This window comes from Phalangium opilio, unplaced genomic scaffold, assembly GCF_054372755.1.
Source record: "Phalangium opilio isolate 3A_F unplaced genomic scaffold, DU_Popi_V2 ptg000087l_1, whole genome shotgun sequence".
NCBI classification, from domain to species: domain Eukaryota; kingdom Metazoa; phylum Arthropoda; class Arachnida; order Opiliones; family Phalangiidae; genus Phalangium; species Phalangium opilio.
Genome location: NW_028324192.1, coordinates 327,881 through 334,189, shown reverse-complemented (window position 1 = coordinate 334,189; position 6,309 = coordinate 327,881). Strand labels below are relative to the sequence as shown.

The 6,309-nt window shown below is 41.4% G+C and overlaps 7 non-coding genes across 7 annotated transcripts; all 7 read right to left on the bottom strand.

The window, feature by feature from the left end:
- Positions 1-2,090: 2,090 nt before the first annotated feature.
- On the bottom strand, positions 2,091-2,163 carry TRNAK-UUU (transfer RNA lysine (anticodon UUU)). Its single transcript has one exon. It is a non-coding gene; the product is annotated as a tRNA-Lys (tRNA).
- Positions 2,164-2,677: 514 nt separating this feature from the next.
- TRNAK-UUU (transfer RNA lysine (anticodon UUU)) lies at positions 2,678-2,750 on the bottom strand. The gene has a single exon. It is a non-coding gene; the product is annotated as a tRNA-Lys (tRNA).
- Positions 2,751-3,557: 807 nt separating this feature from the next.
- TRNAY-GUA (transfer RNA tyrosine (anticodon GUA)) lies at positions 3,558-3,630 on the bottom strand. The gene has a single exon. It is a non-coding gene; the product is annotated as a tRNA-Tyr (tRNA).
- A 515-nt stretch (positions 3,631-4,145) lies between these two features.
- On the bottom strand, positions 4,146-4,218 carry TRNAK-UUU (transfer RNA lysine (anticodon UUU)). The gene has a single exon. It is a non-coding gene; the product is annotated as a tRNA-Lys (tRNA).
- A 221-nt stretch (positions 4,219-4,439) lies between these two features.
- On the bottom strand, positions 4,440-4,512 carry TRNAK-UUU (transfer RNA lysine (anticodon UUU)). Its single transcript has one exon. It is a non-coding gene; the product is annotated as a tRNA-Lys (tRNA).
- Positions 4,513-5,319: 807 nt separating this feature from the next.
- Positions 5,320-5,392, bottom strand: TRNAY-GUA (transfer RNA tyrosine (anticodon GUA)). Its single transcript has one exon. It is a non-coding gene; the product is annotated as a tRNA-Tyr (tRNA).
- An 806-nt stretch (positions 5,393-6,198) lies between these two features.
- Positions 6,199-6,271, bottom strand: TRNAY-GUA (transfer RNA tyrosine (anticodon GUA)). Its single transcript has one exon. It is a non-coding gene; the product is annotated as a tRNA-Tyr (tRNA).
- Between the last annotated feature and the right edge of the window lie 38 nt (positions 6,272-6,309).

The window sequence follows — 6,309 nt, the reverse complement described above, 5'->3', positions numbered from 1 at the left end:
ACGATAAAAATGGTCCGAATATTGTAGGAATACGTGGATGAAAGTTATGGACCTATATACACACGAACTCGGAATAATCAACCGGAGCCTCCGAGATATCTAGGCCCGTGATTCAATAATAATAAATAGCCCCTAAATCATGCTATTACGTTAATTTTAGGGTGAAACCTTTCTCTTATATAAATTTTTAATAATTGGCCCCTAAAATATGAACGAATATTTATGAAAGACCCCCTTCGAAACTGAGGTAGAAGCGCCATCTAGTACACATACTGGGTGAAGATATTTCCTCTATGAAACTGGATATTTCCCCATATAAAAATCGACACGCACAGGCCTAGATCATTGTGGAGGCACCGCTTTTAGATAATGTTATACCTGGTAATGACAAAAGTGAATGGCTACTACGTACAGAAATGGTAGAATTTGAAGTCTGGAGCGCCTTTTCTTGGTTTTTTTAAAGAAAACTCTTGAGCAGACGACGCGTAAAAGATAAAGTCAAAACAGATTGGTGGTATTCGAACTTTTCTCCGTTTAGAGCAGCCAATCTTACTTCAAAGCAATTACATCACTAAAAGTAGTTTTCTGGTAGGGAAATTGTGGTTCCACAGGGAAAGTTAAAGAGCTGGGTAGAGGATTTACTTTTTTTGCAGTCTGGCATCACTGACTCTGTAGTTTTTGGTCGCCGGTTTTTCGATTAACAAGAATCCGAGTAAACAACCTTCAATTGCAATAAAAATGCCTCTTAAAAAATTAGTCGGAGTGAAAAATCAATTCGCCCAATGTGGTCTTACATTAAAAGAGGTTTGTTTCAAGTGCACTCAAGTGAAAAGTGAAGATATAGGTCTGTTATCTACTAAGCCTTGTACACACCCTATCGTATTTGGGCCTAGCCCCAATGAAACGCATAGAGAAAAAGAAAAAGTGACTGCTTTACTAAAGAATACGCAGAGTCAGACTGACATAACCTGTTCTGACAGAAGCGTGTAAAACCCAAGTGTGAAATATTTCATATTTCTAGTGATAATGCCACATTAGAATCCAGTCAGCTCTTTTTGAACATCAGTGGTTAATTTAGTGACTTCGAGAAACCTAGCGACCGTTTTAAACGAAAATTAATTCCCTGTAATGAAGGTGATAATCATTGAATTCCAAATATGGATATGAAAAATTGAATTCCAATTATGAGTAAGAAGAATTGAATTCCAATTATGGGATAGCTTATAGGAAAAAAAGCATTTAAATTTCCCCTATAAGCCCTACTTCAAAGGTAGGCGAGTGGAGTTTTCCCCGCTCATCTGAGCGCCATCCATTCAAAATATTCGAACTCCACTTTAAAGAATCATACCAAACTAAATATTTTTAATACTAAATTAAACTATGAGAAATATCTTGCGAAATTTTGATGCTTTTAGAAGTTGTGTAGCTATAAAATTCAGTTTCATTTCGACCTTCCAAGAGCATCTTTTGAGAGTTAACAAAGTTATGCTTAAATTTATTCCTCCCATTGATGTCTTATCGGTTCGGATTGGACCGAAAAGTTAAGACACCCAATGCGTGAACTAAGAGGAATAGGATTAAAATTGACGTTGAGTTTCGACTTCTCCAGAGAGGCCTTAACGATTTAGCGTGATCCGTAAAAACAGTTAAATAGTTTTAGGTCCTTCAATTGAACCTAGGGACCCAACCCCGACTTAATGGCCGCAGTTAGACGATTAATAGCTTCCATATTTGTGCGTATTCTCTTTTTATGAGGCTAGAGACAAATCAGCTTCAGTATGGACAAAAGCTAGCAATTATTAATGCTATTATTGAGGTACAACGAGAGAATAGTGTTTAATTGTGTACCACAACTTTCTATAACGTTTGAATAAATACTTTTTAGTTTTAATGCCTGCTGGTGCTTATCAAAAATGAAAATGGTTCCACTTCTAATCAGGTTAATGAGTCGGTAGAGCCTCGAACCAACAACCTTTCGGTTAACAGCCGAACGCTCTAACCATAGCGTCGCGGAAGCTTAGCAAAAAAGGATCATCAAGTAATGTGAAAAGATATTTCCTTTTTACGTTACTTCTAAGACTTCAAAACAACGCTCCCAGGTGGGCTTGAACCACCATCCTTTCGGTTAAAAGCCGAACGCGCTAACCATTGCGCCACGGAAGCTTAGGCAAAGAAAAATCGTCAAGTATTGTGGAAAAACATTTCCTTTTTACGATACTTGTAAGACTTGAAAACAACGATCCCGGGTGGATTCGAAACACCAAAGTTTCGGTTAACAGCCGAACGCGCTAACCATTGCACCACGGAAGATTAGGGAAAGAAAAATCGTCAAGTATTGTGGAAAAACATTTCCTTTTTACGTTACTTCTAAGACTTCAAAACAAAGCTCCTGGGTGGGCTCGAACTAACAACCTTTCGGTTAAAAGCCGAACGCGCTAACCATTGCGCCACGGAATCTTAAGCAAGAATAGTCTTCAAGTATTGTGAAGAAATATTTCCTTTTAACGTTACTTTCAAGGCTTCAAAACAACGCTCCCGGGTGGGCTCGAATCACCAACCTTCCGGTTAACAGCCGAACGCGCTAAACATTGCGCCACGGAAGCTTAGGGAAAGAAAAATCGTCAAGTATTGTGGAAAAACATTTTCTTTTTACGATACTTCTAAGACTTCAAAACAACGCTCCCTGGTGGGCTTGAACCACCATCCTTTCGGTTAAAAGCCGAACGCGCTAACCATTGCGCCACGGAAGCTTAGGCAAAGAAAAATCGTCAAGTATTGTGGAAAAACATTTCCTTTTTACGATACTTGTAAGACTTGAAAACAACGATCCCGGGTGGATTCGAACCACCAAAGTTTCGGTTAACAGCCGAACGCGCTAACCATTGCACCACGGAAGATTAGGGAAAGAAAAATCGTCAAGTATTGTGGAAAAACATTTCCTTTTTACGTTACTTCTAAGACTTCAAAACAAAGCTCCTGGGTGGGCTCGAACTAACAACCTTTCGGTTAAAAGCCGAACGCGCTAACCATTGCGCCACGGAAAATTAAGGAAGAATAGTCTTCAAGTATTGTGAAGAAATATTTCCTTTTAACGTTACTTTCAAGGCTTCAAAACAACGCTCCCGGGTGGGCTCGAATCACCAACCTTCCGGTTAACAGCCGAAGGCGCTAAACATTGCGCCACGGAAGCTTAGGGAAAGAAAAATCGTCAAGTATTGTGGAAAAACATTTCCTTTTTACGATACTTCTAAGACTTCAAAACAACGCTCCCGGGTGGGCTCGAACCACCAAACTTTCGATTAAAAGCCGAACGCGCTAACCATTGCGCCACGGAAGCATAAGCAAGAATGGTCTTCAAGTATTGTGGAGAAATATTTACTTTTAACGTTACTTTTAAGACTTCAAAACAAAGCTCCTGGGTGGGCTCGAACTAACAACCGTTTGGGTTAACAGCCGAACGCGCTAACCATTGCGCCACGGAATCTTAAGCAAGAATAGTCTTCAAGTATTGTGGAAAAACATTTCCTTTTTACGTTACTTCTAAGACTTCAAAACAAGGCTCCCGGGTGGGCTCGAACCACCAACCTTTCAGTTTACAGCCGAACGCGCTAACCATTGCGCCACGGAAGCTTAGGGAAAGAATGATCGTCAAGTATTGAGGAAAAATATTTCCTTTTTACGTTACTTCTAAGACTTCAAAACAAAGGCCCTGGGTGGACTCGAACCACCAACCTTTCGGTTAACAGCCGAACGTGCTAACCATTGCGCCACGGAAGCTTAGGGAAAGAAAAATCGTCAAGTATTGTGGAAAAACATTTCCTTTTTACGTTACTTCTAAGACTTCAAAACAAAGCTCCTGGGGGGGCTCGAACTAACAACCGTTTCGGTTAAAAGCCGAACGCGCTAACCATTGCGCCACGGAATCTTAAGCAAGAATAGTCTTCAAGTATTGTGAAGAAATATTTCCTTTTAACGTTACTTTCAAGGCTTCAAAACAACGCTCCCGGGTGGGCTCGAATCACCAACCTTCCGGTTAACAGCCGAACGCGCTAAACATTGCGCCACGGAAGCTTAGGGAAAGAAAAATCGTCAAGTATTGTGGAAAAACATTTTCTTTTTACGATACTTCTAAGACTTCAAAACAACGCTCCCTGGTGGGCTTGAACCACCATCCTTTCGGTTAAAAGCCGAACGCGCTAACCATTGCGCCACGGAAGCTTAGGCAAAGAAAAATCGTCAAGTATTGTGGAAAAACATTTCCTTTTTACGATACTTGTAAGACTTGAAAACAACGATCCCGGGTGGATTCGAACCACCAAAGTTTCGGTTAACAGCCGAACGCGCTAACCATTGCACCACGGAAGATTAGGGAAAGAAAAATCGTCAAGTATTGTGGAAAAACATTTTCTTTTTACGATACTTCTAAGACTTCAAAACAACGCTCCCTGGTGGGCTTGAACCACCATCCTTTCGGTTAAAAGCCGAACGCGCTAACCATTGCGCCACGGAAGCTTAGGCAAAGAAAAATCGTCAAGTATTGTGGAAAAACATTTCCTTTTTACGATACTTGTAAGACTTGAAAACAACGATCCCGGGTGGATTCGAACCACCAAAGTTTCGGTTAACAGCCGAACGCGCTAACCATTGCACCACGGAAGATTAGGGAAAGAAAAATCGTCAAGTATTGTGGAAAAACATTTCCTTTTTACGTTACTTCTAAGACTTCAAAACAAAGCTCCTGGGTGGGCTCGAACTAACAACCTTTCGGTTAAAAGCCGAACGCGCTAACCATTGCGCCACGGAAAATTAAGGAAGAATAGTCTTCAAGTATTGTGAAGAAATATTTCCTTTTAACGTTACTTTCAAGGCTTCAAAACAACGCTCCCGGGTGGGCTCGAATCACCAACCTTCCGGTTAACAGCCGAAGGCGCTAAACATTGCGCCACGGAAGCTTAGGGAAAGAAAAATCGTCAAGTATTGTGGAAAAACATTTCCTTTTTACGATACTTCTAAGACTTCAAAACAACGCTCCCGGGTGGGCTCGAACCACCAAACTTTCGATTAAAAGCCGAACGCGCTAACCATTGCGCCACGGAAGCATAAGCAAGAATGGTCTTCAAGTATTGTGGAGAAATATTTACTTTTAACGTTACTTTTAAGACTTCAAAACAAAGCTCCTGGGTGGGCTCGAACTAACAACCGTTTGGGTTAACAGCCGAACGCGCTAACCATTGCGCCACGGAATCTTAAGCAAGAATAGTCTTCAAGTATTGTGGAAAAACATTTCCTTTTTACGTTACTTCTAAGACTTCAAAACAAGGCTCCCGGGTGGGCTCGAACCACCAACCTTTCAGTTTACAGCCGAACGCGCTAACCATTGCGCCACGGAAGCTTAGGGAAAGAATGATCGTCAAGTATTGAGGAAAAATATTTCCTTTTTACGTTACTTCTAAGACTTCAAAACAAAGGCCCTGGGTGGACTCGAACCACCAACCTTTCGGTTAACAGCCGAACGTGCTAACCATTGCGCCACGGAAGCTTAGGGAAAGAAAAATCGTCAAGTATTGTGGAAAAACATTTCCTTTTTACGTTACTTCTAAGACTTCAAAACAAAGCTCCTGGGGGCTCGAACTAACAACCGTTTCGGTTAAAAGCCGAACGCGCTAACCATTGCGCCACGGAATCTTAAGCAAGAATAGTCTTCAAGTATTGTGAAGAAATATTTCCTTTTAACGTTACTTTCAAGGCTTCAAAACAACGCTCCCGGGTGGGCTCGAATCACCAACCTTCCGGTTAACAGCCGAACGCGCTAAACATTGCGCCACGGAAGCTTAGGGAAAGAAAAATCGTCAAGTATTGTGGAAAAACATTTCCTTTTTACGATACTTCTAAGACTTCAAAACAACGCTCCCGGGTGGGCTCAAACCACCAAACTTTCGGTTAAAAGCCGAACGCGCTAACCATTGCGCCACGGAAGCATAAGCAAGAATGGTCTTCAAGTATTGTGGAGAAATATTTACTTTTAACGTTACTTTTAAGACTTCAAAACAAAGCTCCTGGGTGGGCTCGAACTAACAACCGTTTGGGTTAACAGCCGAACGCGCTAACCATTGCGCCACGGAATCTTAAGCAAGAATAGTCTTCAAGTATTGTGGAAAAACATTTCCTTTTTACGTTACTTCTAAGACTTCAAAACAAGGCTCCCGGGTGGGCTCGAACCACCAACCTTTCGGTTTACAGCCGAACGCGCTAACCATTGCGCCACGGAAGCTTAGGGAAAGAAAAATCGTCAAGTATTGTGGAAAAACA